The following is an 11,294-nucleotide window of genomic DNA, read 5'->3' as shown; positions in this document are numbered from 1 at the left end:
TAGGGCAATTTTGCATAGCAACTTGTATATTTACATATCAACAATCCATTTAATGAAGAACACTAAAAATAGCAGATCTAGTATATCCAAAAGCTGCAAACAAAAAACATCCTGCTAAATTCAAACAATAGCAGAGGATCAAGCCTGGTTTGTGCTCTAATATTAGAAAAAGTTCAATGTTTCTTACAAAAAAAAAAAGCTTATGTCTTGCCTTCTCCAAACTAGGAGAAACTGTATGCTGATCACATAGGATGTGGTCCTTATCTCCAAATCTCACCTATAGTGAACTCACTTCTCTTCTGAAGTACTGTCCTGGTCCTGACAGGGAGTCAATTAGTCATCAGTGACCAACTGCCCAGTGTGAACTGAACACTGAACTAAACATTATTGAGGGAAGACAAAAGAAACAAGGCCCAGTCTCCGCCCTTGAAAGAAATCAGCCTGATTGCTTATAGAGGCCACACATTTTAAAATAATAACAATTCTCAAAAATGCTCAAAAAGCAACATCAAGCAATGCCAATTAAGAGTGGGAAGAGGAAGAGTAAAAGTAATTGTGGTTGAAATGCAAAAACCCATAAAGTGAGTGGAGGGGAAAAATATAAACTTATTGACAAATCTTAAAATACTTGTACTAGCAAAGGGACTACAAAACCAGTTGCCTCAGATGGAAGCAGTTTGTAGACCATTTGGCCAGTGAAGTGTACTTCTAAAGTATGTTTTTGAATGACTGTAATTCTACAAAGCACTATTTATATCACCTCTGATAGTCCTACACATTTATAGTTACTTAACAGCTTGGCCAGTGAAAACATTGAATTCACTCTTTCTGAACTAGAGGCACCCCTTAAAACTTAGCAATAAGCCAGGCATGGTGGTACACACCTGTAATTCCAGCTACTTGGGAGTCTGAGGCAGAAGGATCACAAGTTCCAGGTCACCCTGGGCAATTAAGCAAGATCATATCTCAGAATAAAAATAAAAAGTACTGGGGATATAGTTCACTGATAGAGCATTCCTGGGTTCAATCCCCAGTACTAAAATTATGGCAATATGGTTTAAAACCTTCTTACTTGTAATGTGGTCTGTGGATCAGTAGCAGCATCCTCTGGTAGCTTGCTAAAAATGTGTCAGGTTTCCATTACTATAAAAATACTTCAGATTATCAAATTATAAAGAGGAAGGCCTCATCTCAAAATAAAAAGAACTGGGGATGAAGTTCAGTTCAGTGGTAAAGCAAGTTTGGGTTCAATTTCCAATGTGTGTGTGTGGGGTGTGTGTGTGTGTGTGTGTGTGTCTGTGTGTGTGTGTCTGTGTGTGTGTGTGTCTGTGTGTGTGTGTATCAATAGAAGAACCTAATGTCCGTGTGTATATCTGTATGTGTATGTGTGTATATATATGTATTTTTTCATATTATCTGACACTACCTTTAGATTCTGATTGAGGTGCTGTGGGGTTGGTCCCTTGCAAACAGGTACACATAAGTGATGCTGATTGTTATGGATTGAATTGTGCCCCCCTCACACACACACTCAGATTCTTATGTTGAAACTCTACCTCCTACTGAGACTCTATTTGAAGATACGACCTTTAGGAGGTAGTTCATATTAAGTGATGTCACAAAGATGAAGCCTTAATCAAGATTGGATTAGTGGCCTTATAACAGGAAGGGGGAGAACATACCCATTCTCTTGCTCCTTCTCCCTCTCTCACCTTTCCTCTTTCCCCCTTCTCTCCTTGTCCCTCTCCATTCTCCCTCAGGAGAAAAGCCATGTAAGGACAAAGTGGCCATCAGCAAGTTAGGAAGCAGATCTTTACCAGACACTGAACCTGTTGGCACCCTGATCTTGGATTTCCTAGTCTCCAGCAATGTGATAAAATAAATTTCTTTTGTTTAAGTCTCTCAGTCTATGGCACTTTTGCTCAATCAGAGTAAGATACTGATAGAGATGTTACCCAAACCTCACTTTGCCCTGAACAGACATCCCAATTGCTTGGAACTCACAGGGTATGTGAACTATTATTCCTTTGTATTTTGTACCCAAGCACCTCTGAAGATTTTGGTGAAAGAACCTAGGAAAACATACCATCATACTTTTTAAATAAAGAAGACAGGAAGCATCGGGGGTCAGTGTCACCATCAAACTTGAGTGGCCCAAGCAGCCTGGGTAGGGCACTGTGATGCTAAAGACAGAACAGGGTTCTCTTCTAGGCAAAAAAGAGAGGGGGCAGGCAGGAGATCCAGACAGGCCCATCTTTCTTCCCCCACATGCAACTACTTGTGAGGTTGACTGGCATTTTGTCTCACTTTGCACTCTAGACTCCAGTTCTGTCTTGACCTCCAATCCTCATTCCTAGGCATAATTGCTGTGGGGGTTGAAGTTTTAGCTAAGACTAACTTGGGTAATTTTGTTGTTGGTTTGTCCTGGACTTACTTCCTTTTCCTAACCTCAACTCAAGTACACAAATTCCAAGACCTTGGGTCTCTCCCACCACCTCCAATTGAGCTGCTGCATCTCAGTGTTCCCCATCTCTCTCCTGTACCCCACTCATCATGTCTCCCTATATTTCCCATTCCCATAGCAGAAGAGGTCACATCTATCAGGGCTAAGACAAGGGTCCTGATAAGTTTTCCATAGAGAGCAAATACCAAAATACTTTAGAATATTGCTTTTAAACTTTATTATATATTAGTGGCACCTGGATATCTGGTTATAATTCACATTTGGTATACCTCATTTTAATTCAGTAGGTCTGAGATGGGGCCTAAAAACTTGCATTTTTACCAAAATTTTGAGTGAGTCAAATGAGGGTGATCAAAGGAATACATTTTGAGAACCACTATCTGAATCCATTGCTTCACTAACACAATTGTCCTTTCCACAAGTGTGACATTATACCTCTGAGCTTAAATGTTTAAATGGGAGAAGTGAGTTTTTTCCCTGTGTTGGATAAGGGGGAATAAACAGGACTCTAAAATGCTTGTTTTATTTTTTTTTTAATAAAGGGTGGGAACTGCCAAGGGAGAGACCTGAAGTTGGAGTTTCAGAGAATGTACCTATTCAATCCAGACTTCCAACTTCTTTCCTAACATCAAAAAGCAGAACCTATTATTGGTTTTCCACAGGTAACCTGTTATGTTGCCTCCTCTACAGCAGGCTTTGAAGCTGCTTTTCCTATCTGAGTCTTTACTTTGCTCCAGCTCAAAAAATTCTGCATTGCCACCATATCTTTCTTTCTTTAAAAAGCTGATTGTCTACACAGGAATCTGAGAATAATATGATTATGATTATGATTATTATTATTACTATTATTATTATTTTCAGATTCCTATGTAGACTGTTGGGGAGTTTTTTATTTTAATGCACATTCTTGGGCCTGCTACCTGCTACCACCTACAACACAATTATAATATTTTCATTCAATAGATTTAGGGTAGGACCCAGGAAACACACTGTAACAAACTCCTCAAGTAATTCTAATAGAAACTCTGGATAGACCAGTATTAATACATATAGGACCTAACCCTGGAATCAGTTGCAATGTTCACTGGTACCTTCTGAACACACTACCCTTAGGACTTTCTAGCTATAGTAGCTACATGGAGACATGGGCCTAATGATCTTTCTGAATTCAGGAGAACCCACAGGCTTGAACATTCCTGACCAGGAGAAATGTGACTGAAAAAATTGAAAGCTATTTGAGGAACACATATGAACATGACTACAGACAGGATGGGATTAGAGACTTCAGTAAAACTAAGCAAAAAGTGAGGTGCTCTAGAAATAAAATCAGTGAGTCTCATAATAAAATACCTTAGGGTTTTTTTTTTTTTTTTGGTTATTGCTTTTAAGAATTTTAATGAGAGTAGAATACTGAAAACCATCGTAAGGCAAAAATAATCAAAAACATTCCTCAGAAAAGGAATATCAGATGGATCTCAGGAAGTAGTTGCTTTGTGAAGATCCAGGCCCAGGGTGTACAACCATGCTCCATTTTTCTGCTGCACTTTTAAGTCACAGAGGGAAATGGTTTAGAATACAAAAGCACAAGAAAAGGACAAGCAAGGAGCAAAGAAGAAAATACATTCAGTACCTATGGTATTCACAGGGGGACTTGTGGGGAAAAACAGATGAGGATTTAAAGAGGGATATTTTTTTAATTGAGTAAGGAAATAATTCAACAGCATTAAGTGCCACATCACACTAGAGACTGAACAGAGCAGCCCAGTCCAATAACACATGCCATATGGTGAGTTAGAAGCCAAGTGTGCCTGGCGCCCTCATCTCAGAGAAAAGGCTACCTTTCAGAAGCTGATAATTTTGCAGACCACCTGGGGTTCTTTCATTGTGGCATCCCCTGGGATGTGAGACTGCATCGTTTCCCCCAGCAAAGGCTGGGGATGTGTCAAGCACAGGTGGATTTTTCAAACTATATGTCTCAGTGCAGCCAACAATGAGACAGTCTGCATGTTTAAAAGCAAGGGTTTGTACTGATTTCAGTCTTTGGGACAGTAAAGCTTCTTTATTAGAAATCATCACTAAAAAAACCTAATTTCAGAGATCATCATGCTGATATCTCTCATTCCAACTACCTTAGATTTTCTAGCATTATACTTCAGTAGATGAGGTATAGAACCTTCCTCTGGATTTGCTTTATTTTCACAGTCATGTGTGCACACACCCACGTACATACATAAACACATACACTCAGCCCCTCACTAAAACTCCCCTGTCCTGTATGCCATTAAGTCAGGCACACAGGCTAGTGATTGCTAATCTGATAACTAAATCCATCCTAATGTATTAATGGGCACTAACATCCTAATGATCACGCACAAACATAGGAGGTAAATAGCATAGTGGTTAAGAGTCAAAAAAGAGCTGGGTTTTGACGCCAGTTCTATCACCTAATTAGCTGCCTGACCTTGAGGGAGTTATTTAACCATGTGTGCCTCCGTTTTCTCATCTGCAAACCAGATGTTTTGCCAAGGCTTATAAACACTGTAGGGTTTTGCCAGTATTTAGTGACAGAAAGTATGTCTAGCATTTAGAAAAGAACCCATCTTACAGCAAATGTCCAGCAGATTTTAGCCATCTTGATGCTGATACTGATGTCACTCTTTTCCAGCACCATTCCCATTCTGGCAGACACAATAATCTTTCCAAGTATTGTAAAGGCATGATAAGGGCAGTTGAGCTTAGGATCTTGTTGATTCTAGCACACTTGGAGCAGAACTCATCTGAAATCCTAGATCTTTGCTCACTGGTGCCTTGGACCATGCCTCTTTGTGCATCTATCTCCTGGTCCCCAAGATTGGCTTGTACTAAGGCCAAATGGTCTTTTTCACATGAAAGGAAAGAAAAGGGACCTAAAGAAAACACAAGGTGGGACTGCTCTGGTCCTTTGTATTGCTCAGTGTGCTATTTTTGGCATTCTGTCCTCACAGTATGTCTCTGTTTTTTATTCCTTGCCAGAACCAAATTCCAATTAGGAGTTCATCAACAGTAGGAATTCTGCTGCAGAGAATAAAATAATTGTGACATGTTTGTTTTAAAGCTGATTTTTACTTAATAAACCATCTGTTATGGATAAACTGGTGCCTTAGAAAAATTATTTTATAGATAAATCAGAAAGTTTAAAGGTCTGAAGCAATCTCTATGTAGAGACAACTCATATTTATGGTAGAATACATATATTTTTAACATGTCAGACTACATGTACAACAGGTAATTAGGTATCTAATTAAATTTCCACTCTGGGCCATCAGGAAATATCCTAAACTTTATATTATCAATGTGATAAACTGGGGATGACCAATGCAATACAAGATATTACCTGTGCAACATAAATAAACAAGTACACACACTGCCCAGAATTAAACAGGGACTTAGAAGGGTTGTATCTTCTAGAGAGGAAACAATTCAACCTTAAGGTAAAGAGATCAGTGGGCCTTTCAGGCAAAACAAAACAAAACAAAACAAAACAAAAACAAAAAATAAGTCAAATACATGGAAACAGACTAGAACAGTGGTACCAGGGTCTGGAGGTTGAAGGTAAATGGGGAGATATAAGTCAAAAGGCAAAAAGTTGCAGTTATATAGAAGTCTAGAGATCAGATATAAAGCATTGACTATAGTTTATAATGTTTAATTATAAATTGAACATTTGCTCAGAGTAGATTTGAAGTATGTTTATCACATATAATTCAAAAAGGTAACTGTGAGATTAGGGATATGTAAATTTGCAGGATTTCATTATGTATATGAAAACATCATATCAAATATCTTAAATATTAACACTTAAAAAACTGCTGGCCATCACAAGGTAGTGACACTGTGCAATGCCAATTCTTCAGTGGGTACTCCCTGAAGCTTTAATTTACTCCATCACCCTCATGCTACTCTTGGGTTAAGTTGATCACACTTTAATCTGGTCAATTAAATAACACCAATGAGAAAGGAGGTGCTTATCCAGATACACTTAGTTTTACCATAGTCACAATTCATTGTTCCTATAGTCACAGCATCCAGGAATAAATACAAATGGGGTAATAAAAACAAATATAATCAAAGAATAAAGACTGACCCAGTAGATTCTTTAAAAATAATATGGACCTGTGAGAAGTTCCTCATTGCAAATGTCAACATCTACACTTTCACAATACTTTTATAAACCCCACTTCCCCATTCTCCTTCTACTACATCTGCCTCCACGCACATGCACACACATCAGGCCTAACAGGCATACGACCAAGGAATGGTGATAGAAGAAAGATCATGAGAGATGATATAATTTAGCTTGGTGCTACATCCTTCAATTTTTGTATGTGGTAGTCTCTGATATCATCTTTTCCAATGTCTTTTCTCATTTGTTGATTTTTAAATTAAGCCATTACAGGACTCTTTGGTATCCATGCCAAAACTTCAAAGTCCCAAGTTGTAGATTTTTATGGACCAGATTAGAGAAACATAAATTCTCCTCTTTTCCTACTTCTACACTTGTTTATAGGGTTATTATAGTGGAGTTCAATCCATGCATGTGTGACACAGGTATTGCAGCTCAATTAGAGAAGAAAGGAACAAAGGGAAACCACAGACGAATGGTCATTCTAGACTTTTTGAAAATCAGGATCTAGGTAAAGGAGGAGGTTGAAAACACAGTGTAAAAGTTTTATGTACCCTGTTCCTAGTTCACTGTTAATTCTATCCTGATATTAGAATTTTCTATGATTAATATAATTTATACCAATAACATAATTATAATAATATTAATTATTAGGATTTTTTAAAAGTGGTGACCTTTTGAGAGATCACACCTAGGCTTTTGCTTTCTAATGCATCAGTAACAGGAATGGTAGATAGATATTCTAGAGAAAGGAAGAAAGGACATTGGTGTGCATTTTCAATTGTCTATCAAATAGGCCCAATACTCTGCATCTCATCAGGCATCTTGTGGGCCATGCCATCTACTCAGCCTGAAAGGCAAATACCACTGGAAATCCCCTCATTCTCTCTCTCACTCAGCCAATGTTTTCCTGTATCATTCAAGAATACATAATGTCAGCAGCAAGGTTCATGTTGCACTTCTTGCTGTCACTACATTTTAGACACTCTTGAGTTTGTATAACTATTGTACATGTTCAGTAATTCTCCCAATAAGTCTTTCCCTGCTGGGCTTTCAGCATGTAGACCCAAAACAAAATCAATACCCAACTACAAATGTACTACCCATTGTCTCCCAATAACTAAGACATTAGTGCATAGTTGGCAGAAGTTTTATCTCTAGCTTTGGCAACCTTCTGTATCCCCCTAATTACCATGACCTCCAATTAGTCAGACCCAGATAACCAGGAATGGAAAGTATACTAAGGCAGCTCCTTTTACTACCTTTCCCTATGATGTGATCTCCCTGGACCCAAGATCACAGATGACTCCAAGGACTGTTTGCTTGCTGAAGTCCAAAAAGAGACAGTGGTATCCATCAGGAACTTAGGAGCTATTAATCTCAGGGCTTTCCTTTCAAACTGAAGAATGCCCCTTCACTGGTTCCTGTTATTAATGTATAGAGCCAATTCAAAGCACACTGCTTCCATGTCAAGATTTCACTTTGGGATTTCTTTATCTTTTCCAGCCTGTTTGTGCCTCACAACAGATGGTGTGGCATGGAGGGTGGGGGAAGACAGGAGTAAGAGGAGGGGAAGAATGGAGAAAGAAAGAAGAATCAATGTTTTTTGTAAGTAAAACCTGCCTTATGTCAAATAGGGAGCTCCATCTAGCCTGCACCAAAATCTTAAGTTTCAAACAGCATTCATTCACTGGACTTCATTTTGATTCAACAAAGATGTATAGGACATCTACTTAAAGTGAGGTACTACACTAGACTACATGAGAGATGTGGTTGTTGGGTTTTAACAACATATAGTATAGATGGAAAATGAGCAATGGACAAAACTTAGAATCACAAGGGAATGCAACAGGCACTCTAGTAGAAATACAAGGAAATAAAACATATGACAGCATAGATATCTCATGGGACATCCCAGAAGTCTCCCCTAGGATTTCAGAACATTGCCAAATGGAGAATACTCTGAAGTGTGAGGGAAAGCACCAACACAGTCCTCCTGTGCACCACTTCTTGAGCTCCTTCTCCAAACCATAAGGCTAAAAGTGTGTCAAATGTGGTTTCTGGCCTAGCATGTCATATGAATAGAGAAGGCCCTTGTCTCCATTCTATCATTTAAGGAGCAAAACACTACTTATCTCAGAGTCCATCCCTGACCAGTAAACTATATAAATGGAAGGAATCCACCTAGAAATTTCTCTTCCTGCAGCCTTTTCCCAGATCTCATCTTCCTACAGAAGACGTGAAATAGATGAAAATTGTTGTATTCAGTGCCAGGAAATCCATGGAGAAACATGACAGTGTCAGGTACCTGGTTGGAGCTTGAGAGGGAGGCTCAGTGGAATGGGAAATGGCAAAAAGCATTGCTCAGGCCAAACTCCGCCAAACACCTTCAGGAGAGAGCTAGTTAAGAGGCAGTTTCTGCAATCAAGCAGCCTTAGGTTTGGCACTTGACCCTAGCACTTCATCTTGGATAGGTGGGTTTATCTTTCAGGATACCAGTTTCCTCGCTTGTATAACAGGGATCATGATGCCTACTTGATAGCAGTGTCATGGGACTTAGGTGATAAAATGCTTATATAGTGCTAGGAGATAGTACAAGTTCAGTAAATACTTCACAATTCTGTTTACAGTTGGCCCTCATTGTGAAGGCATATGCTAACGAGGAGCTGGGACTCCAAGACAGCAAGAAGGGATGAAAAGGGGAGAAAAATAAGATTGCCTATCAGAGTGCAGAGATTGGCTTTTTATTAAAAAAAAAAAAAACAGTAATCCCTTTTTAAACTTCCAGAACATTCCAGTAGGGGGCTGGGCCTGTGGAGTAAAGAAGTCTGAATGGGAGTAGCTGGAGTGTGTCTGATACTAGGAAGCCTCCTGGGGATAGTCAGAGCTGACCAAGAGACCAGACCTGTAATGTTTATCAGAGAACAGGACTGAAGATGGAACATTCAGAGATGGGGTTCTAGAATGAACAGGAACCAAAGGGAAATTGTTGTGTGTGTACGGATAGAACAGAGGGGCTCTCAAGTTTCAGGGGTAGTACCTGTGGTTATGGGCTCTAGTGATCATTTAAACACTTGGAGCCAGATGGAAAAAGTTAAAAAGGCTGGGGAAGATAAAAGGGTGGTACTCTGTATTTCTTACCAGGAAAGAGGCAGCAACTATCTTCCCTACCATCTTTTAAACCACTTCTCTTTTCATTTCCCTCACTCTCCACCCTTCTTACCTTCTTCTTCTTTCTTGTAATGCTGTCTCTTGGTTAGTTGTGATTACAGTATTAATGTTCTTACCTAGAGTTTTCTCCCAACTTCATGCCTTTGAATTCCTAAATGAGATAAATTGGATGGCAGATACTGTGTGATCTTCACCATAAAATTCAAATTAAAAATTTCACTACAAGGTTCAGGTAAGAGAGAGTTGCTATGGGTTAAGTGTGTCCCCTCAGAATTCATATGTTGAAATTCTAACCCCCAAGGTGATAGTGTAAGGAGGTGGAGCCTTTGGGAAGTAATAATATCAATGAAGGTAGAACCCTCATGATATAATTAGTGCCTTTACAAAAGGGGACCCAGGAGCTCTCTTACTCCTTTTACTATATGAAGGCACAGCAAAAAGACCACCACCCACAAACCCTAAAGTGGGCCTTCACTGTCACTGAGTCTACTAGCATTTTGATCTAAGAATTCCCAGCCTCTAGTAATAGGAGAAATAAGAGTTTATTGTTTATGCATCACTCTGTCTATGGTACTTTGTTATAGTAGCCTGAATGGAATAGAACAAATTTGAGGCAAACAAATATAGCTCTATGTGAGTAAATAAAGATATTGAGTATATTTGAAACAATTAGAAAAAATAGACCTGTGCCTCTGTTGTAGGGCCAGAGTAAGCAAGCTCTTAAATGATTCCACAACTGATGAGTTGTAGCTTCTCTCCAAATCCCTCATTTCTCCATCAACTTCCTTTATCTTTCTTCCTCAGAGTGAGTGTGTCTTGGTTAGTCAATGCTGCTGTGTTAGATCTCAAAGCTTCATGCCCCAAACCTCCCTACTTGAAGGTTTTGTGGGGAGGACATCAACAGGAAAGTCTAAACTAAAGCTGTGCATAGAGGTTACTCTGCTAATATCTAACTAAGAATGGGAGAGAGGAGCTACACTGGGCCAAGCCCTCCAGAGAAACATATTTCAATCTAAAGAAAGGTGGTAGGTCTGGCATTTCTAACAGGGTAGAATGCCTGTGGATGAACCCTGAATTTTATGTCTCTTGAGAGAATCTTTGTTCTCATAAGAAATCTGTCTGGGGAATACAGGCATCACTTCAGTTATAAAAATCTCTCTCGGTTTTCCAAGACAGCACAATATAAAAATTTGCTCTGCTCCCTGGCTTCTCTCTTCTGCTTTTATCACTTTATGTTCATAGTATCTCTCATAGTTTACAGTTAAGCTTTATAATATATATAGAATGAAAGTCCACAGCTATTTCTAGATTATTCTCCATCAGTGCATGTAACAAAGATTCCATGTCGTTTTGCTAAACTATTTTGAGATACCATCTTATCATGATGAGATACTAAACATTGTTGTCCTGCAGCATGATTATTTTACTTGTTTTGTGACTTTTGTGAGATATTTAAATGATCACCTGTTGAGATGTGTCAAGAAAGGTACTAATGCC

General features: G+C 39.0%; 1 long non-coding RNA gene across 1 annotated transcript in view; it reads right to left on the bottom strand.

Moving 5' to 3' along the window:
• Nucleotides 1–2,109: 2,109 nt before the first annotated feature.
• The window catches only part of LOC306650955, a 189,819-nt gene continuing 180,634 nt past the window's right edge, over nucleotides 2,110–11,294 (bottom strand). Inside the window, exon 7 of the long non-coding RNA XR_013761065.1 lies at nucleotides 2,110–2,207. This is a non-coding gene — a long non-coding RNA (uncharacterized lncRNA). The remainder of the gene's footprint in view (nucleotides 2,208–11,294) is intronic.

Source organism: Sciurus vulgaris (genome assembly GCF_902686455.1).
Source record: "Sciurus vulgaris genome assembly, chromosome: X".
NCBI classification, from domain to species: domain Eukaryota; kingdom Metazoa; phylum Chordata; class Mammalia; order Rodentia; family Sciuridae; genus Sciurus; species Sciurus vulgaris.
This window is presented reverse-complemented; position numbering and strand designations above follow the sequence as displayed.